This window comes from Hibiscus syriacus, unplaced genomic scaffold (assembly GCF_006381635.1).
Source record: "Hibiscus syriacus cultivar Baekdansim isolate YM2019G1 unplaced genomic scaffold, ASM638163v2 tig00005939_pilon, whole genome shotgun sequence".
NCBI classification, from domain to species: domain Eukaryota; kingdom Viridiplantae; phylum Streptophyta; class Magnoliopsida; order Malvales; family Malvaceae; genus Hibiscus; species Hibiscus syriacus.
The window spans coordinates 822532-845881 of NW_024062073.1; the positions used below are offsets into that span (position 1 = coordinate 822532).

General features: G+C 35.6%; 1 pseudogene; it reads right to left on the reverse strand.

Moving 5' to 3' along the window:
• LOC120200310 overlaps positions 1 to 15955 on the reverse strand; it is a 35156-nt pseudogene extending 19201 nt beyond the window's left edge.
• Positions 15956 to 23350: the final 7395 nt, after the last annotated feature.

Below are 23350 nucleotides of genomic sequence, written 5' to 3' on the forward strand. Positions count from 1 at the left end.
GGCACTTGTCGATTGTCCTTATATTGAAATGGCCGAGGTACTGTGATTACCACCTTGGCTGGTGTTGTCACTGTCGTATTTGCCTTAGGGGTAATTATCAAAGGACTACCCCTACCAAATCTTATGTCTGATGATTCTCCGGTGGCACAAACATCTACTTCCAAAGAATCTTGAATTTCTTCGCAAAACTCCAACTCTTTCTGGTCCATCATGAGCTGGACTAACAATCTGAATTTTGGGCAATCTTGCACTTTATGCCCTTCTTTATTGTAGTAACAACAATGGTTACCATTTTCATTTTCTGTCGTATCTGGATATGGTGCAAGAAATTCCGCCTTTACCATTTGGCTCCATACCCAAGCCAAAGGAGATTTGATCTCTGAAACCCTCGATTTGGTTCTCCTGCCCCCTTCGGTAGTAACGGCATTGATTCCTGTCTCCTGATGATTGGGCAAGGGATTCTGGGCAACGTTTGGTGCTCTGGAGTTGAAAGTGATCCAATTCTTGTTCCGCATTCGTTGCTCAAGTCTCTTGAATATGAGACAACTTTCAATCGAATGCCCCTGCACACCGCCGTGGTATTCGCAGTGAGCGTTCTCGTCATACCATTTCGGGTAAGGGGATTTATTGGGTTCATAGGATAAGGCGACACTGCATGAGTGTCGAAATGATGTTGGTATAATTCTTTATACGTCATAGGAATGGGGTCAAACTGCTCCCTTTCCCTTCTTGGTTCCCTCTGGTTCTGTCTAGAAGTACCGGATGGTACAGCTATTGTGGAATTTGAACTTGAGATCGTAACCCCCTTGTTGACGTTGTAGGTGCTTACATTGTTGATCTCTCGCTCTTTGTTTTTCATGGGAGGTTTTTTACTGGAGTCTCATCCCTCAATCTTTCCTTGTTTAATGGCCAACTAGATCATTTCACCGGCCATGACTAAATCTGAGAAACTTCCCGACGTGATTGCTACCAAGTGCCCGAAGTAAGGTACCTTCAGGGTCTGTAAAAACAACTTTATAGTTTCCTTTTCATCCAAGGGTGGATGAACTTGCACAGATAAATCCCTCCATCTCTGTGCGTACTGTCGGAAACTCTCATTGTGTTTCTTCTCCAGGCTTTGTAACATAACCCGGTCTGGTCTCATATCGTTGATATGCTTATACTGCTCCAAGAAATACTTGGCTAACTCTTTCCACATCTTGATATGAGTTCGGCTAAGCTGGTTGTACCACCGAATAGCTGAACCAGACAGGCTCTCCTGAAAGCAATGGATCAGGAGTTGGTCATTCCCCCCATATCATGTCATCTTTCAACAGAACATAGTGATATGGGCTGAAGGGCAGCTATTCCTGTCGAACTTCTCAAACTCAGGAACTTTAAACTTTGGTGGAAGCACCAAGTCTGGAACTAGGCTCAGCTCCATTGCTTCCACTCCATAATAATCATGGTCTCCCTGGACCATCTTCATTTGATCTTCTAACATTTTTATCTTTTCTTCCACCTTTTTGGCTTTATCTTCCTCATCAAAGTCTGGGACATGATAATCATCCGGATGATCGTCAGGGATGATTGTAGAAGTTTGTATCCTAACAGTAGGTACAACTTTCACTTTGGTAGCGGATGAGTTCCCGGGTAATACTCCGGGTGAGATAACCACTTGCGGGGTTGGTGGTATGGCCACCCCATCAGAAGAAATGCCCCCTGATGCACTAGCTTGTTGTAAACCCGACAACTTGGCCACGATTTGGTCGACCAAGGACTCCTGGTTTTTCTTGATGCACTCCAGAGTACTTTGACTATTTTGAGTCATTTTATCCTCCAGTTCTTTCTGCAGTCTTTCCATGTTCTCTTCGATCTTCTCCATTCTAGCCTCTATTTGTATCTTTTTGCTCGAGTATTGTGCGGGTGATGCGTATCTAATGCTTGTGGTGGTAAGCTTGGTGTCTGAGACATGTTCTGTTAGTTAATATGAATGTAAAAGCATGGAAAATATAAAATAAAAAACTAATATGAGATATAAAATGCAAAATATGCAACGTATACTGTATGCAATTTGGAGGCATTGATCCAGAAAAGTGTTCATTATTATAAATAATCCTTATTCAGAAAAAAAATGTTTTATCTTTTAAGAGACATAAAAACAAATTAAAGGTGCATTCGGACTAAATCCTCTAGACCCCGAATGACCTCCAGTAGGTTGACAAGTCTTCTGCCTTCATCTGTCACTGGTTGAATGCCTTGTCGAACCACTCCAGCTTCCCTTGCTAGGCAGTGAAGATGACGGGCTACTTTTTGCACTTGATCCAGGAAATCTCGGCTGGTTGTATCTCGGGCCCTTACCCTTCGCTGTGCTTGTTCCTAACGGAAACAACATTGTAATCCTCCATCGAATGGCACTATCTGAAGCTCGTTTGTTTTCCTCTTGAACCCATCTACAATAGCTTCTAACTCTGCTATTGTTTTGCCATCTTTCTCATGCTGTTTTTCTAAGTCAGCTACCCGAACTCTCAAGCGCTGGTTCTGATATTGACTATCTGCCAAGCGTCTTTGGGCAGTCTTCATCTGCTCCTTCCAAACTCTCTCATCAGGCCCCTCGAACTTTCTTTTCAGGCTATGAGTTTCATCTTTCCAGTATTCAGAGGTTACCTTCAACTTGGAGTTATCCTTGACCTTATCTTGATATACCTTTCTCAAGTCTTCGAGCTCAAAACGGACTCTTTTCTGTTCTCTTTCCAGTTTATCTGCTCGATCTTTCTGAGAGTCGGCATCTAGCTTCCACTGATAGCGCTCGGATTCAAGTTCCCTTATCCTCTGCTTTAGCTCATTATTCACAGCTTCAAACTCGGTCTTGGCTATCTCAAGCTCAGAAGGGACATGCCTGAGATGTTCTTCTATGGTCCGGGTGTCCTCACAGTCTGGCACAGGGATGTTGTCATTTTTCCTCAATCTTCGCCACTCCACATAATCCGGAGTGAGCATGCTTCTGGCAGCTACAATATCCATCCGAAATACTTTCCTCCATGAATCGGCTGCTTCTTTGATCATCTTCTTATAGTTGTCACTGTGATACTCAAACTCCGATCTAGCTAGTCTGCATGTTGCTGGGACAAACTGACGTGCCCCATGCTGTCTAAGTGCTAACAATGGAGCATACCCGACCGCACCCCAAAGTCCAAGTAAGGTCATAGTGTCAGAGTCCCAACATCGGAAAAGAACGTCACTGAGGAACAACCAGGGGGCTCTCCAGACAATATCCCGGTCCTGAAGATGCGTAAAGACCTTCATCCATTTTTCCTTTGAGGCGCCTTCATGCCATTTCATGGTGATGAATTCACCTAGAGGTGAATATGTGGTGCTGAAATGGCGGTAAGCAACCCCGTTGGTCTTCCAAAAGTAACTGTGAATCCAGACTTGAAGGAGTTGAACACACCCAGTGAACCTTCCTCCGCCAGTTCTTCTACAATGGTTGAGAGATCAGAAAGTCTCGTCTAAGATGGTCAGTGCTGGATTGACCCTCCTCGGGAGTTGTTCGAATAGCTCCACTACAGCGGCATCGATGTATCCCAAGGTCTTTGGGAATATAATTAGACCATACAGACCTAATGCAAACAGGTCTATTGTCTTCCACTCATCGGGATGGTGCTTCATTAGTTGCTTGATATGAAGCCAAGCGATTCCTTCTCCACTACCCTTACATCGAGCTCGGTCAGTTACCCATTTTTCATAAACTCCGGCAACCTTAGCTAGTGCATTTTTGAAAGGTTGGCTTTTAAGGTGCTTAAGGTAGGCCCGCTCCAGTTTGATGTTTTCACAATGCAACAGTGTAGTGTACTCCTCAATGGTGGGCACCATGTCCTCCTGATTAAAAGTAAAGCAACTGTATCCCGGGTTCCAGAATTGAACCAATGCTCTGATTAAGGGCTCATCGGTCTTGATATGAAGCAAAAGTGCAATGTCACCATACCGTTGGCTGAATTTCTGTTTCTGATCATTCTTCCAACTGTCCCAGATGTCTCGAAGCTCTTGCACGTCATTCTGTTTTAGGCTGATAGAGGCATAGCTGACCAGCTCTGACACATAGCTTCTTTTAAGATTGTCTCCCTTTTCCTTCTGAGTCTTCTCGAACCATAGACGTACCTCAGGGTTTTTAATCTCTTGTATTACAACACCTTTGTCCATTTGTTCAGATTATTTTATGTGTAATAAACGCTTTTTAAGGATCAATGGCCTCGTGTTATGATGCAAATGCTAAAAAACAAACACAGGCAAAAAGTTAGTACAATAAAAATATAAACAAAATTGACAAAAGGGAAAGAAACAAAAAATGAACATGGTTAAGGTAAAAAAAACAATCCTAGGTTTCGGAATATGGTTTCGGGGTAGCCTCTAATTCTTTAAAGTCTCCCAGTTTAGGTGTTAAAAAAACGGTACCCGAGTTCTCCTTGCTGGTGCCCCCTTGGGCTTGCCAGACCCTTAGTCCTAAACCCATCACAGGCTTGTGTGGACTAAGTTAAACTCGAGAGGACACATTCCCTTATGGCTATGCGGAGAATAAATTCACACGAAGACATAAGGTATATGAATCCCGAAGGTTACTTGCAAGGCATATGCGGTGAATAAATTCAAACGAATGCGTCGCTTTCACCTCCACTTAAAACGAGTTCAGAGCTCGGGTTTAGAGCCTTAGATGAAAAAAGACTTTAAGGGCTGAAATCATTGAGAAAACGATTAGTACAACTATTTACTCGAAAAAATATAATCAAAAGTAAGCAATAAGGATCGAAATGTTACCTTAAAATTTAAACTTACCCTTTTCGTTAAAAAGACAACTGGAAATTACCTTAGCCTGACTCACTTACCTGTGTTCCCAGTGGAGTCTCCAAGCTGTCACGACCGTCTTTCGGTTGGGCCCGAAATTGGGCTTCGACTTGAAAACTGTGGATTGGAGTCGCCACCGATCATTTATTTAAAACAAATAGGTTGATCGGATACCCTATTTCTTACCTGATCTGCATCTTTCCAAAGATGTGTCGGGTTTGGGAGTCGGTTACTGTCAAGGAAGGATTAGCACCCTTGAACCGCCCTTTCGGTACTACGTAATTTCTAGTTGTCTTTGATTAAGAAAATTGCAAGTTAAATTAAAAGGCAAAATTTGATTCGAATTACTTACCCTTAATGAGTTGAAAGCGTACTCTTTAAAAGTCCAATGATGTGTTAGATGGAAAAATGAAAAAGAAAGTAAAAAGGAATAAAATAAAGAAAATAAACATAAATGCAATAAAGTAGAGAAAATAATACATGCAAAGAAAAATGTAAGCAAGACAAAAAAACAACTATGAATAAAGATATATATAAATAAAATGCATAACATAAAGGAAATAATAACAATACAAAAGAAAATGGAAGACTTTAAGAAACAATGATAAAGTGAAATTTACCAAATAATAAATTTACATAACATGTAATAACAACGATAAAGAAAGAATATAAATAATAATAACAATAATAACGGCAAAAGAATAATAAGAAAATGAAAATAGTATAAAAAAAGAAAAATAGTAGAAAAACATATATGTATATATATAAATATAGGATATATAAATATAGGATATAAAATAGATAATAAGTAATATATATATATATACAAACTAATTATATAATCTATATAGTCAAATTAATAAAACGTGATATACAATATATTTATATAAATAAAATAACATATGTAAATAAATAAATAAAAATTAAAAAAAGAATTAAAATTTAATGACCAAATGAAGTTCGTCGGGATTAAATGAAAAGGAAGGAAATATAGTGGCCAAATTAGAAAGAAATTCGATGTGAAAATTAAATTCTGGGTCCAAACGAGGTCTTTTGAAATATAAAGGGACCAAAACGCGATTTACCCTTCTTATAACGAAAACACACGGGTCGTATGGCATTGGGTCAGGTCGATGTATCGAATTCGGGCTTACTATATAACTTAAAAAAAAACAAAAAAAACCTTCATTGTTTCATTTGGAAAACCAGAGCCATTCCATTCTCCCATTTTCTCTGTAATGTTCTTGAGTCTCCAAGAACAAGGGTCGTGCGCCACCGCCTGAAAGTGGTGGTTACCGCCTCGCCGCTGCTCATCGGCGGTGATCCACCACAAAACCCGCCGTTTTTAAAAATCATTCTCTTTCCACGGTCCAAAAATCCAAGTGGTTTTTCAAAAATCGGCTTAAAAAACGCAGATCTAGGAAATAAGCTTCGAAAAATAAGGGTCACTCTGTTCATCGGCCAAAAAAATGTTTTTGGGGTCGTTTCCAAGCGAATCTCTACAATATTCAACATGCAAAAGTGAAAGAGTAAAAAAAAAACGAAGGTAAAAGGATGCTACCTTTTTATTTCTCCTCAAACTCGTTACAAATGCTTCGAGATTACAATCTAATTGCTCGTATTATGTATGGTAATTTCGTGTCAACCCTCTCTGGTATCTCTCTGTGTCCCCTGTTGTGTGGGGATTACATTAATTTATAGGACACAAAATACCTATTTTTACGAGTCTAGTTGTGTTGAAATTGCTCTCTAGTTTCGGTTTTATTGAGAGTCTCATGTGATTGACTCGTTTTTGGTTATTTGCATGAAACAACAATGCCGAGAAAACCGGCCAGTCATCTACGTGTTTGGTGGAGGCTACTGCGGGGAGAGAGCATGCTGTGCGAGGACTCGTGAGGAACGGTGCTTGGAAACCCTAGCTGGCTGATCTGATCCACGCATGGGCTACACACGTGGGCTGGTTTTGTTTGTGATGGGCCTGTATACAAACATAAAAAATACATAAGTGCGTATATTATATAATATAGTTAGTAAATATCATATAATATAACGACATCATTTAAAACCGATGAAATTTAGTGTCTTCAAGGGGTCTTTAAGAAGTATCTGAAAATGGCAACTTGAACAAGCAGCAACAAAAAGATCTGAAGTTTGTGGACTTTCATTTCTCAAACTTGGACAGTTTGATTTTTTGAGCAGACTATTGCAAATAGGGCAAAACGACTCGGAAGAGAGAGATCCATTTGACTTGAGACCATGTCTCCTGTGATGTCTACGAGTTGCCGAAGGAACATTAGAGTCATCGATTTCTGGAATCGCGTTGAAGTGAAATGGAGTGAGCTTCCCAGCTGTTCGTACAATTGTGCACTCTCGAGAAGGATTTTCTTCCTGGAAAAAAAAGTTTGGTTAAGCACACGCTGGTTTAGTTCAGATTAAAAGAAACTTCCGGGAAGACAAACTGCTACTGGTCACACATTAAATGACTAACTACAAATGGAATTTCCTTTTCCAAGTAAAATAAGTGCCTGGATCGCACATAACTTAATCCAGTTGAAGAAAATCAACTTTGGGGTTCAAAGGAGAGACATGAAATTGAACTGCTCAATGAGGCATGGCACGCTGCCTAATTTACAAGCTCTCCAAACCAGAACAGAAAGACTGTGCAAAAACTATACCCCCAAGAAGATGGTATAACTAGCAGTACATAGGAAAATAATAGAATGTGACCAACAAGTTCTACCTGCGGCACTTTAACAAATGATGATACCAAGCCATTGATGCCGGAGCATGGACTGCTAAGCAACTCCACTATCTTCAGACTGCCCAGACAAAATGAGTTTAGACCAGCCATTCAGTTATAAATTAGGTGATTAATTAGGTAGACATATTTTCACAAGATTATATGATTTTCACATAATGGATAAACGAGGTAAACCTGATTAAACAGAACATCCAACTAAAATTATATAAATTCTAATGCAAAAATGAAAACCAAATATGAAGTACAAGGTTTCAAACCTATCAAGGCTGCAAAGGGTGTTGAGCTCTTGTGCAGGACAATCACGAAGTGGAAGCATGACAGGAATCTCCCATCTCGAATCAACATACTGTATGTCAGCTGATAAAGAATAGCCCTGGCCCTGAAAAGAGCAAAGTGATCAAATCAGATGGGTAGTGAATTATAATGAGAACTCAAAGAGCAAGTAATTGTGAATGATTATCTAGGTTAACAGTGCAGGAGGGGGGTTTGAGGTCATGGGACCAGAAAATATAAACTAGTTTATTATGAAGATAAAATGATCGTTTACGGCTCTCCAAGTTATATTTTATTACAGTACCAAGCACAACCTCCTCAATTTCATGCATGTTTCTTGTTTTAACTTCTTATAACCTGCAATGACAACTAATGACTAAGGTAGAAAACCAAAAAAACGAATCAATTTCCAGTACATAGCCAAATTTGTTTTACAATTGCACTTAATCGTGTTAGTTTTTGCATCAAGTTATGGCAACTCCTCTAATCTACCATTCTGTCTAGCAATTTGCCAGACCAAATTATAGATTGCTCCAACTCTTCGGTTCATACTCATGTCTAACAGAAGGATATGGGGATATAAACTCTCATACATGGGAAAACTTACCACCCCATCCCCATGTCAGACATATACCTATATCTGACACACACCATGTATCATTAGACCTCAGACCAACCTCAAAGCTCCTTCAGATAATCCCTTACCAACCTGAACTAAAGACAAACATCTAAGCTTCTTACTCTACCTATAAAATAAGTTGATTTGTTCACCATAGAAAATAGAAATAGCTTTTCCAAGCAATGGTCAAACGAGGACACACCTTTACTGTGGCAGAAATGACATGGCAAGCAATCCTCGAAGTGCAGGATCCTAGCACAACTCTAGTGTACCCATTTTCAGAAGCAATCTACAACAGGATCATTAATCAATTCTCCACATTCATTTTCCAGTTCAAATGTAAAATTTAGTATCAAACCTTTTGCAAGGACTGTTAGATTTGTCTAGAAATTAAGTTGACAAGTTGAAAATTTCATCTTGGTTGGTGGCCAACTTATTGGAAATTTCATCTTGGTTGGTGGCCAAACTTTGAACATGTGAATTTCATATTTGGTGGCTAACTTGTACATATTGGAAAATTCTTTGGTAGGTGGCCAAACTTTGAACATATTGTTCTTGAAACTCAACTATAAATAGGCCTAAGTATTTCCATTAGAAATCATCCCAAAAACAAGTTCTCTCTTCCTCTTGTATTCTTCATTCTCCCACTTTGGGAATTCCAAAGAATTCCATTTGTTGTAATATTGGCGATATAGTGAAGTTATCATCCGGTGTGGTGCCCGAGGAGTAAACGATATTCTCGTCGAACCTCGTAAATTTGGTGTGTTCTCTCCTTTATTATTTTTTATTCGGTTCTTTTCCATTGTGTTTCAATATTCAATAGTTTGACAGGTTTATCCGCTGTGCAACCTTTGGTGGTTTTAATCTTGACATTTTAGGTCAATTTTAAAACTATGTTCATGTGGGAAATAACCCGTTTTCCCCAATAATTGGTATCAGAGATTCGGTTGAGGTTATCTTGGTGGTTCCATTGCTGAAAAGATACAGTTCGTGATATTGAATATTGTTCGTTAGAATTAAAATGCCAAAATATGGATCAGTTGAGACATCAAGCTCTTCATCTGGACCGGTGAGGAGGGTGATGTCAAATGCAAATTTCTCGGTGGAGTTATTCGATGGATCCGATCATTTTGGCATGTAGCAAGGCGAGGTGTTAGACGCTTTATTCCAACAAGGTCTAGACATCGCCATTGAGGAAGAAAAGCCTGAATATATGGAGGAGAAAGAATGGGGAACAATCAATCGTTTGGCGTACAGTACGATTCGATCTTGTCTTTCCAGGGAGCAGAAGTATGGCTACAAGAACGAGACTTCTACAAGTAAGATGTGGAAAGATTTAGAGGAAAAATTCCTGAAGAAAAGCTCTCAGAATCGTCTCCACATGAAGAAAAGATTATTCGGATTTGATTATCAACCAGGCACCAGTATGAATGAACACATCACTGCGTTCAATGAGCTAGTGGAAGACTTATTGGGCATGGATGAAACCTTCAAAGATGAAGATTTGGCTTTGATGTTGTTGTCATCTCTTCTAGATGAATTTGAGCACCTTGAGACAACGTTACTTCATGGTAAGGATAATGTTACCCTTAAAGATGTAACTGCTGCTTTGTATAGTTATGAACTCAGGAAGAAAACCAAGAACGAGAGCAAGTACGAAGCAGCGGAGGCCATGGTGGCAAGAGGTCGCTCGAAAAGTCAAAAGCCAAAGTGGAGAAGGAGATCAAAGTCGAAGTCCAGACTGGGAAAAGATGAATGTGCCTTTTGTCATGAGAAAGACCATTGGAAGAAAGATTGTCCGAAGCTGAAGAATAAAGGAAAAGCTGCTCCAGATGCATGTGTTGCAGAGCATGATGCACATGACTCTGACATATCATTGGTTGCTTCATCAACAACATTCCATTCCGATGAGTGGATATTATATTCGGGTTGCACCTATCATATGTCCCCTAATCAGGAGTGGTTCTCCGATTTAGTGGAACTAAATGCAGGAGTTGTTTATATGGGCAATGACAATGCCTGTAAAACTGTTGGGATAGGTTCAATTCGATTGAAGAATCAAGATGGATCAACCAGAGTTCTGACGGATGTTCGATACGTGCCCAATTTGAAGAAAAATCTCATCTCGTTGGGAGCCTTAGAATCCAAAGGCTCAGTAGTCACTATGAGAGATGGAGTTTTAAAAGTCACATATGGCACACTTGTGATGATGAAGGGCATCAGGAAAAATAATTTGTATTACTACCAAGGTAGTACAATTATTGGAGCAGTTGCAGCAGCTTCCGGAGGTGATGATTTGGACGCAACCCAGTTGTGGCATATGCGGTTGGGACATGCTGGAGAGAAATCCTTGCAAATTCTGGCAAAGAAAGGATTGTTGAAAGGTGCAAAGGCTTGCAAATTGAACTTTTGCGAGCATTGTGTTCTGGGAAAGTAGAAGAGAGTGAAGTTTGGCACCACTATACATAATACAAAAGATATTGTAGATTATATTCACTCAGATGTATGGGGTCCTTCAAAGACATCATCTTTGGGAGGAAACCATTATTTTGTAACTTTTGTAGATGACTTTTCCAGAAGAGTTTGGGTGTATCCGATGAAGTCTAAAGATGAAGTGCTTCAAATTTTCCTGAAATGGAAAAATATGATCGAGAACCAGACTGGTAGAAAGATCAAACATCTTAGGACAGACAATAGAGGGGAATATAAAAGTGACCCATTCTTTGACGTTTTCCATGAGTATGGTATTGTTCGACACTTCACTGTTAGACATACACCACAACAGAATGGGGTGGCAGAGCGTATGAATCGAACATTATTGGAGAAAGTTCGATGTATGTTGTCTAATGCTGGGTTAGGCAAGGCATTTTGGGCTGAGGATGTGACATATGCTGGCCATCTCATTAATCGTCTGCCGTCATCAGCAATAGGAGGAAAAACACCATTGGAGGTATGGTCTGGAAAACCTGCTACTGATTATGATTCCTTACATGTATTTGGATCCACTGCTTATTATCATGTGAAGGAATCCAAGCTTGATCCGAGAGCAAAGAATGCTCTCTTTATGGGAATCACCCATGGAGTGAAGGGATTCCGCCTTTGGTGTTTAGACACCAAGAAGATAATTTATAGCAGAGATGTTACCTTTGATGAATCTGCCCTAGTAAATAAGGTAACAAGTGAAGCTGTCCAGACAAGTAGTACTCCGCAGCAGGTGGAGCATACTCCAAAACAGGTGGAGTTTCAGCAGATGACGATCCCAGAAGTTGATGCAGCTGATTCTTCAACTCCAATAGAAGAATCATAAGATGAAGAGGTTCAAACCCAAGAACCATTGGAGACACCAGAAACACTTGCAGTTACAAGGCCAAGGAGAGAAATTCGTAGACCTGCTCGATTTGTTGATATGGTGGCCTATGCTCTTCCAGTTGTTGATGATGATATCTCTATCACTTACCAAGAAGCAATACAAAGCTTGGAAAGTGATAAGTGGAAAAGTGTCATGGATGAAGAAATGCAATCTCTCCAAAAGAACGACACTTGGAAACTGGCACAATTACCGAAAGGTAAAAGAGCCATTGGATGCAAGTGGGTATTTGTAAACAAAGATGTTCGCTACAAGGCACGGTTGGTAGCTAAAGGCTACGCTCAAAAGGAGGGAATCGACTACAATGAAGTATTTTCCCCTGTTGTAAAGCATTCCTCCATTAGAATATTGTTGGCCTTGGTAGCACAGTTGAATTTGGAGCTAGCTCAACTTGATGTAAATACGGCTTTCTTGCACGGTGATTTAGAAGAGGAGATCTATATGACACAGCCAGAAGGATACAAAGATGGTGGTTGTGAGAAATAGGTTTGTAAGCTGAACAAATCGCTATATGGATTGAAGCAATCTCCGAGGCAGTGGTACAAGCGATTTGATAGCTTTATGAGGAGGCAAAAGTATACTAGAAGCAAATATAATCATTGTGTGTATTTGCAAAAGCTCAAAGATGGATCTTTCATTTATCTTCTCTTGTACGTTGACGATATGTTGATCGCTTCGAAGAGTCAAAAGGAGATAGACAAATTAAAGGCTCAGTTGAATCAAGAGTTTGAGATGAAAGATCTAGGTGAGGCCAAGAAGATTCTTGGTATGGAGATAAGCAGAGATAGACAGAGAGGGAAGCTTTGTTTAACACAGAAGCAGTATCTGAGAAAGGTATTATAATGTTTTGGCATGAATGAAAATACCAAACATGTAAGTATCCCATTGGCTTCTCATTTGAAACTTAGTTCTCAATTATCTCCTAAAACTAACGAAGAACGAGTGTATATGGAAAAAAGTTCCATATACTAATGCAGTTGGGAGCTTGATGTATGCAATGGTGTGTATGCGTCCTGACATTTCACAAGCAGTTAGAGTTGTGAGCAGGTACATGCATGATCCTGGAGAAGGACATTGGCAAGCTGTGAAATGGATTCTACGATATCTCCAACAAACCGTGGATGTTGGTTTAGTTTTTGAACAGGATGAAGCACTTGGTCAGTGTATGGTTGGATATGTCGATTCCGATTATGCTGGTGATTTGGATAAGCGTCGATCAACTACTGGGTATTTGTTTACTCTTGCTAAAGCCCCAGTAAGTTGGAAGTCTACATTGTAATCTACGGTGGCCTTGTCTACTACAGAGGCAGAATACATGGCAGTTTCAGAGGCTGTAAAGGAAGCAATTTGGCTTAACGGGTTGATGGAAGACTTGGGAGTTGTTCAAAGTCACATTAGTCTCTATTGTGACAGTCAGAGCGCTATTCACTTAGCGAAAAATCAAGTCTACCATTCAAGGACTAAGCATATCGACGTGAGGTATCACTTTGTACGGGAGATCTTTGAAGAAAGAAAGATTCTACTTTAGAAAATTGCGACATCAGAAAATACTGCAGATATGATGACCAAGGTGGTAACAGTAATCAAGTTCAATCATTGTTTGAACTTGATTAACATCCTGAAAATATGAACACCTTCGGGTGTGTGGCGCTTGTGAGCGCAATTAGAGGCACTACAAATTTGGGGAGTTGAAGAAGTTGAGTAGGCTTGGTAATTTCAAGCCAAGGTGGAGATTTGTTAGATTTGTCTAGAAATTAAGTTGACAAGTTGGAAATTTCATCTTGGTTGGTGGCCAACTTATTGGAAATTTCATCTTGGTTGGTGGCCAAACTTTGAACATGTGAATTTCATATTTGGTGGCTAACTTGTACACATTGGAAAATTCTTTGGTATGTGGCCAAACTTTGAACATATTGTTCTTGAAACTCAACTATAAATAGGCCTAAGTATTTCCATTAGAAATCATCCCAAAAACAAGTTCTCTCTTCCTCTTGTATTCTTCATTCTCCCACTTTGGGAATTCCAAAGAATTCCATTTGTTGTAATATTGGCGATATAGTGAAGTTATCATCCGGTGTGGTGCCCGAGGAGTAAACGATATTCTCGTCGAACCTCGTAAATTTGGTGTGTTCTCTCCTTTATTGTTTTTTATTCAGTTCTTTTCCATTGTGTTTCAATATTCAATAGTTTGACAGGTTTATCCGTTGTGCAACCTTTGGTGGTTTTAATCTTGACATTTTAGGTCAATTTTAAAACTACGTTAGTGTGGGAAATAACCCGTTTTCCAGTTCAAATGTAAAATTTAGTATCAAACCTTTTGCAAGGACAACATTCGTAAATGAATGAGAAGATCTTATTTCCAAGTAACGTCATCAATGACATCCAATAACTTCTTCAACTCTCTTTACAATCAATACCAACCGAAGCGAAAATATTCTCAACCGGAACAACAAACAACTCTTTTAACGGTGGGCCTAGATTCGACACAATTGATCTTATATCCCCAATCACCTTCTCGATTAGTTGAGAAGCAAATGAGTGAATGGAACTTTCATCAATAAATGCAACTCCGACGCCGAAAACCGGCAATGACTTATCTTTACTATGAATCTTGTATTTCGTTAAAAAAAACTTCCTAAACTTAAATAGAGCAAAAAGAGTATTGTCGGACTCAGAATTGGGCTTCGACTTAAATTAAATGAATTGGAGTCGCCACCGACCATTTTAAAACGAATTTAGGTGGGTCGAACACCATCTTACCTGATCTGCGTTGTTCCAAAAACGCGTCGGATTCGGGAGTCGGTTACGGTCAAGGAAGGATTAGCACCCTTGAACCGCCCTTTCGGTACCAATTAATTTGTCGGTTGTCTTAAATGCTAAAATTGAAAATTTAAATTGAAAATTAAAAATTCGGTTCGAATTACTTACCTTTGATTAGTGGAGATTTCTCTAAAAATGTTAGAGGAAAAATGATAATAAATAAAATAAAACTAAAAAAATAGAATAACAATTCAAGGGAAAATAAATAAATACAAATAAAATAAATAAATAAATAAAATAAGTAAAAACAAAATAAATAAATCAAATTAAAAAGTGTTAAATTTTAAGAGTAACAAAACGAAGTAAAAGAGAATTTAAAAAATAAAATAAAACTTAGGGGATTAAATTGAAATAAAAATTGGTGGAGTGAAATTGTTTTGAAAATGTACTGCAAGAGAAAGAAACAAAAATCGAGGGGTTAATTCGCAAAATTAAAAAAACACTAGCAAGGATTAAATTGATTGAATTGAAAATTCGGAGGCAAGATTACAAGTAGTGACCGAATTGTAAAACGGTTTAAAATATCAGGGACTGCATAAAGAATTTAAAAAATAATTATTTGCACAATGGCCCTCGGTATATAAATACCCAAAACTCTCTTTTCTCCCCCTCATTCTCACCATTTCCCTCTGATATCATTTCTCCCAACTCTCTCACTCTCTCAAAACCTCCTTTCCCCGGCGATTTCCGACTACCATCAGACGCCGCCGCCTGCCACCACTGGCGGTGGCCGAAAAAACAAAAAGTCCCCTCACGCGTCCCTCTCAACACCGTGAACCCAAAACTAGCCACCAAACCCCCAAAATCGACCCCAACAACCGTAGATCTAACATACAAGCCTCGATTTTCACCTTTTTCGCGGCGACCCTTCGATTTTTAAGCGGGTTTCTCTTCTCCGGGTTTAGATCGGGGTTGCTTGTGTGTTTTGGTTTTGTACGTGACTGGGTATTTTATGGTTATATTGATGTATTTGCCTTGTTTTTTTGATGTTGTGCCTTCTCGTTGGTCGTGTTGTCTGGCTGTTGATGATGTTTTAGTTTAATGTTTGTTCGGTTTGCTCTTGGTTTTGGGCGTGGTTTTGTGGTTGTGTTGACAGAGTGTTGTACTGGCTCTCGGTGGGTTTTTGTGTTAGTGTTGGTTCTGCTCTATGATCGATCTTCGATAGGTTCCCCCTTTGTTCAATTTGTGGTGGGGTATTTATACCCCCACTGGTGCTGGTCAGTTCCGATGGCCGTGGTAACAAACCCGTCGTTAGCCGAGGATTTCGGGATGGGTCAGTCTCGATTTCTTCGGCCATAAATCTCGTGCTGTTGTGACTGTTGGCGTTCATACTTCCTTGACTTGTGGCACTCACTGGGGATGTGTGACTAGGGTTTCCAAACCCTAAACCTTATTAGGCTGGATCAGGCCCAAACATGTTGGACCCGATGGACCTTGCAACAAAATGAAAATAAAAATAAAATGAGTAATAATAATAATAAATAAATAAATAAATAAAGGTAAATAAATTAAAATAAAAATAAACTAAAAAATATTTTCCAAAAATCTATATAATATATATTTTTAAAAATATTTTAAAATTATATATTATATATTTTTTAAAAAATGTTTTCAAAATTATATAGTTTTCAAAAATGTTTTTAAAACTATATATTATAAGTTTTCACAATGATTTCAAAACTATATAATATATATATTTTCAAAAATGTTTTAAAAACTATATATTATATTTGTTTTTAAAATGTTTTAAAAACTATATAATATATAAACGTTTTCAAAAATGTTTTCAAAATTATATATTATATATATAAAAAAAAAGAGATGAAAATGAGTATCTACAATATCAATGTCATTACAGCTACGAACATTAACAATATCAAACCACACATAAAGACAACCCTCATTGTGACAAATCTCGACATGTCTATATGGCTAACAAAAGAACAATTATAAAATGATTACTCAACTTAAAAATTATCAAAATGATTGTTTTTCCGTTAAAAATTAAATGGTTAGTAATGTTAATATTAAAATAATTTAATCACTCTATTAAACTTTAAACCAAATAATATAACCGTATTCGTTTAAGTCCATAAGTTATTTAGCTTAATTCATCTCCTCAAATCAACAGCAAAAATCAGTTATATTTTGTTTATGTCATATTGTAAAACTTATGTATTCGTATCATATTTAGTTTATCTCAGATTTGCGTAATTTATTATAATAATTTAATTTGATTATCTTTTACTTATAAATTCTAATTTAAACTTTAGCTAGTTAAGAAGTTATTGAAAATGAAATCCATTAATTATCGAATGATTTAGGATACCCATTTTATTTTATTCTGTATAAATTCAAACCTTGATATTTGTTTTGAAAATACAATATTTTTTTTGAACAATGGCAACTGAATTTTATTAATAAAAATGGATGAATCAAAATTACAACGCATCCAAAGAGAAAATTGGAGACAGTAGTCACAAAAAACTCATACATAAAATAAAAATATTAAACCCAAAGACACGGAGAGATTGAAATCTTCAAATATCAAAACAATCCAGTAACTTTCATAAAACTCATTGTCTATGTTGAACGAGAAGTTTTACGTTATGATAAAAGAGTGGTAAGCGAACCAAATAATTTGACAGATTGTTTCGCTACGCAATTCTGATTATATCGGTAAACGACCATTTACTAAAGAGGGATCTGACAATACGTGACCACCAACAAGCCAATCAGAAAACAAATGACGTGAGGATCTTTGTGGAAGTATCAACACGACCGCAGAAGTATGCAAAAAACATACTGAAAATCATAAGGAACGTGCCACAAGAACAGAGAAAAAATGTGTCGCAAGGACTCAATAAAAAAACAAAAAGTAAAAAAAAACTCAATAAAAACAAAGACATAATATGACAGTCGACAATCACCACCGGCTAAACAAAAAATAAAGGAAGAGAGGAATACGACATAAAAATATTGAGAGCAAAAAAATAGGTTTCCTATGTAGATATGCTATATTGGTTAAAATATAATATCTTTTCACCTAATAAGATAAAGAAAATATGTTTCCAAACTATATTACTTTTTCTAAATAAGTGCTCAAACTTTTTTTGAATCATTCAGGTATTTAACGTTACAAACGTTACTACTTTTGGTATTCATGCTGTAACTGCTGTTAATTTTCTATGTTAAGTGACACACATCATGGTAATTTAAAAAAATAAAAATATTATTAGTTTATAAAAAACCCTAATTTCATTAATTACAAAAAAAACCTCAATTCCCTAAAAATCTTAAATCTCTAACCCTAACCCACCGACATTGCCCTTTCCAACCACAACCATCGTTGTCCACGTATCCTTTACCATTTTCCTAGTTACAGCCGCCAATTAGACGTCAGGATCATGTGGTTTCACGATTTTTAACGTAGGGTTCACGAGGTACAAATGTTGACTGGTCTCGATTTTATATGGTTATTAATTGTCGGGCAGAGGTAAGATCGAGTGGAGTTTCATCAATGACAAATGGTGGTAGCCAATGTGGGTTTAGGGGTTGAAGCGAGGGTTTTCAAAGTTTTAGGGCTATTTCAAAATTTTTGTTTTTTAAAATATAATTTTTTTAATTTAAAATTGTAACGTTAGTTACCTAGATGATTCAAAAAAAAGTTTGGATACCTATTTAGAAAATAGTATAATTTGAGCACTTATTTTATAAGCTTAAAAATAATGTCTAATAGAACTCCACAACTTGTCATCGTGACCAAAAGGAAATCATAGTTCAAAGCCCATGATTCGAGGAAGAGAAGAGAAAACAACTTCCTAGGCTTGGCCCAATTAAACCTCACATAAAACCCTTAATTTAACCATTTGGATAAAAATAGCAATGATGCGAGTATTGTAGGAATTAGGTGAGTCTTGAGACTCACGTGGGTGATGAGATAATAATAATTTTAAAGGTAAAATATATGTTTAGTACTTAAATTATTAGTTTTGATCTATCTTAGTGCATAAACTTTTAATTTTTTCTTAAAACCATACCTAGAGAATAATTTTGGATTTGGGTTCCGATAGAGGGTGAAAAAACTCCGACCCAGCATAAGGATAATAATATAATTTACTTTAAAAAAAGTATTATTATTTTTAATTAAATCCTTAATTTATATCGAATCGAATCGGAGTCGAGGGTGATATATATTTTTCGGATCGAGTTAGGTCGAATGTAAGATATAAAATTTTTGGGCTGGGTTGGGTTAGCCAAAAACCCAACGCTAACCCGACCCATTGTCATCCCTAGTGATAAGATGATAATAATTTTAAGGGTAAATTATGTGTTTAATACCTAAACTATCACTTTTGTTCTGTTTTGGTGCATAAACTTTTAATTTTTTTCAAAACCATCCTAGAGTTTAGTTTTTGTTTCATTTTAGTACCCCACTATTAAAAACTTTGGTTTTTGTTTCATTTAAGTATCCTGTTCAAAATTTAACGTTAAGTTTTGAAAAAAAAATTAAGTATTAAAACATACCAAAACTGATAATATGAGACTAAACACATAATTTACCCAAAATTTAATTTTACTAGTCACATAATATAAACGATTTTAAGATTTTAAGTTTTATACTCATAATAAATCGCAAGACATGATAAAAATAAAAATTATTGACAAAAATAAGTGTGAAAGGAACATTCTACATCCACCCTGTCTGCCTAATTGACATCTTACATGTGATATTGTTTATAGAAAGAACAACATATGGGTTCCATTAGAATTTAATTAAATCTAATTATATGTGCAATATGTTAATTCACTAAATGCACTCTCAACAATATATAAAAACTCATACATTAATCTTTCAATTTAGTCCACAAAGTTTAAAGTATTTTATACATTAATTATGAACTTGCTTTAGTATTGGATAGTGATAAACATATAAATAAATGGGTAAATTACGCGTTTAATACATAAATTATCATTTTTAGTTCATTTTAGTATCTAAATTTTCAATTTTTTCAAAATTATACCTAGAGTTTAGTTTCTGTTTTATTTTAATATCAGCCATTAAAAACTTAACATAACAGTTACAACTTGACACTTTTTATGGGTAAATTACATCATTCATCCCCTAACTATCTTCTCACTCGTGCTTTGGTCATTGAAGTTTAATTTTTTTAATTTAATTACTTAACTTTCAAATTACTCCTAATTTAATCACTCTAACTTTCAAATTTATTTTTTTATTTTAATTATATATTAATAAAATAATAAAAATTATCATTTCACAAAATATTATTTATAAAATAAATTAGACTGATTAAAACATGAGCAATTTCAAAGTTCAAAATCTAAATTGAAAACTTTTAAACTCTAATGACCAAAATAGGAGTGAGAATATAATTAAGGGATAAATGATATAATTTACCCATGAAAAATGTCACGTACAAGAGTTTCATTTTAACGTAGGGGGTACTAAAACGAAATAAAAACTGATAATTTAAGTACTAAAATATATCAAAACTGATAATTTAGGTACTAAAAACATACCAAAATTTAATTAAAACGCTAGGTATGATTTTGAAAAAAATTGAAAGTTTAGTTACTAAAACATATCAAAACTGATAATTTAGGTACTAAAGCATACCAAAACTGATAGTTTATATATTAAATGCGTAATTTACCCATTAATAATTCGTTTTAGTATTTGATAGTGATAAACAGATAAATAAATATATTTATATTATTCTACAAGTTATGATTGAATTTGATACGTGGAATTAACGGAATGCTAATTAATTGGTGAAATTATCAAAAGAATTAAAATATACAATTAGAATGTGTTTAATAATAATAATATTTACTTATTTTTATCGTTTTTAAATTTAATTAAAGAGTTAATAAAACAATTAACCACTCATTTTATTTTAAATCTTTTTATTATTTTTATTAATCTGAGTGATTATAAGGAAGATAATATATGATCAAAGGACTCTCAATCGTTTTACAATGGACCTTTAAATATCTTCGTAGGTATCGTGCTCGAATTCATAACTTCTAAGAATATCAATCATTCTTTAACCACTTAGATTGTTTGGTTCGCGTATAAATCATTTAATTTAATTTATACGTATGAAGGTAATGTAATCTAAAATAGAGAGAAAACATAAAAGAGGTGGAGAGTGGGTTGCCCCAAAAAGGTGAGATTAAGGATGGATATGAGTTAGGTTGGGCCGGTTTTTAAATCCACACGACTCAATCTGAAAAATATATATCTTTCACCTGATTCGAATTTGATCCGAAAAGTATATACATTTCACCTAATCCGAACATGTCCTTCTCTTTTGAGATGAAACCCAACCATATCTAACTCGACCCGGAATAATGTATTTATAAAAAATATTACTTTTATTCAATAAAAATTAATGATTTAATTGAAAAATAACATATAAAGGAGTTTTATTGCAATTATCCCTAATTATATAAGGTAAAATTATATATATATATATATATATTTTTTTTTTGAGTCGGATATTTTTCATCATAAATCTGAACTTAACCCAAATATAATATTTAAAAAAAATACAACCTGACCCGATTCAAATCAAATTAAAAAAAAACAACCAGATAGAGTAGGATTGGACCAGAACCCATTGGGTCGTGCCCATCTCTTAGTGAGACAAACCATGATACAAAGTCATGATGGTTGTCTTGTAAAGCGAGAGCGTCAATCAATTTTCAATGCAAAGGGAGGGAACGATTATTGACTGTGAAACCCTAATCGTTCCATATGTTCCCTTTTCCTTTTGCTGCCCTTTGGGAATGACTGTTCTTTTTTGTGTTGACAATAAATCACCAAAAGTTGGGGGACTTACCCCACAACCCATCACTCCTTTCTACATGCACACGCCTTCCAACCTTTCCTTTAGGGCTGTGGACGGTGCTGTCATGTTCTTGCAAAATTTCAACCAGGGTAAACTACAAGTTTAGTACCCAACTATCACTTTTATTTCGTTTTGATCACTTAACTATTAATTTTATAAAATCATACCTAATTTTATATTTTAATTTCATTTTAGTCACATGCCGTTAAAATTTTAATAGAATTGCTGACACGGTGTTTCTTATTATATCTTAGTTAACAAATTAACGTTCAGATCAGACAACCACCAATTTTTTAACAAAAAATGGACGAATTTACAACATATGAATAATCAAATGACTATTTTATAACTTTTAATAGTTGGAGACTCAACAGAATAGTGTCCTATATTTAAGGGACTATTTTGTAATTTTTATAATCAATGAACCATATGTATACTTACCTAAATAAGTTATAGAGTCAAGAAACGTAAAATAAGATTATGGTGAAAAAATTACATAAAATTAGGGACTGATCAAGGTATTTTTTATATCTATTTTTGTATTTTTTTCATAATCGTTTTTGTCCTTTAAAATTGTATAAATTTCTCATCCCTTAACCCTTTATAAATTTATTTTAACATAAAATTTTGTGTTAATCCCATCGTAAAACATTACTCAATCATAGTAAAATATCATCTAATTATATAAAATATTATTTATTATTTCTTTAATGTTTATGTAATTACAGAAATTTTTGTTCAAGTAGTGATATTTTTTAATAATTACACAAATATTGAACCACAAAAAAATATTATAAAATTATAACAATTTACGTAATTTGATAATATTTTATATACTTTTACTTAGCATAACTTTTTTGGAGTTCATCACCTTATAATTTCCCTAAACAAAAAAATATTTATAAAGTCGTATGGCATCAACTTATTTTTTTTATTTTAGTTTATTCAAATAATTTAGTAAATTTAAAATTTAATTTTAAAATATATAATTCTTTTATAAAGAAGCCTTAAATGTTGCAGGATTTACGGCCGAAAATGCGTTTAAATATTTTATTAGTATTTGAATTTGATTAATCTCGTGATTATTACGTAGAAAAGTGAGTAAAAAAAGCAGCATAAAGTTAATAACAATGATTAGTTTGTAGAAAATTTAATTAAAGCCAAAGGCAGCTCTTTGTTTCCCCATTGATCTCAATGGTGTTTGCCCTTAAAGATTGTATGATGTTGTCTTCAGCTTTGCTTAGTTTTCCTCCCGAAGCTATTAGGTAGGAGTAGGAATGGTAACGTGTCGGGTTTTTGTCAGTCCGACCTAATCCAAAAATATGTGTCATCCACCTAAATTCGACCTGATAAAAAATATATATACCCTCTATTTGACTCGAAAAATGTATATTTTTCACCCGACTTTGATCGATCCGAATTTTTAGAGTATAAATCTGATCTAACCTGATTTGACATGATATGAACTAATGACTTAATTGAAGAAATAATATTTTTTTAAGGAAATTACATTATTATCCTTAGGTCGGGTCGGATATGAATTTTTTTACCTTCCACCCGAACCCGAACTTGATCCAACCTTACCCCCTTAAAATATTTGACCCGACCTAACCCGAACGGTCAAACTTGATTGTTTTTTAATTGACTTTATCGGATCAGGTCAGGGTAAACTGTTGGTTTCGGGTTAAATTGTCATCCCCAAGTAGGATACATATGTTCATGATTCGACCTATGAGTGATTATCAAGTGAGTCGATCATAAGTTGAGTAATGCTCAACTTGATTTAAAAAATATTCGACTCAATTTGATATTTG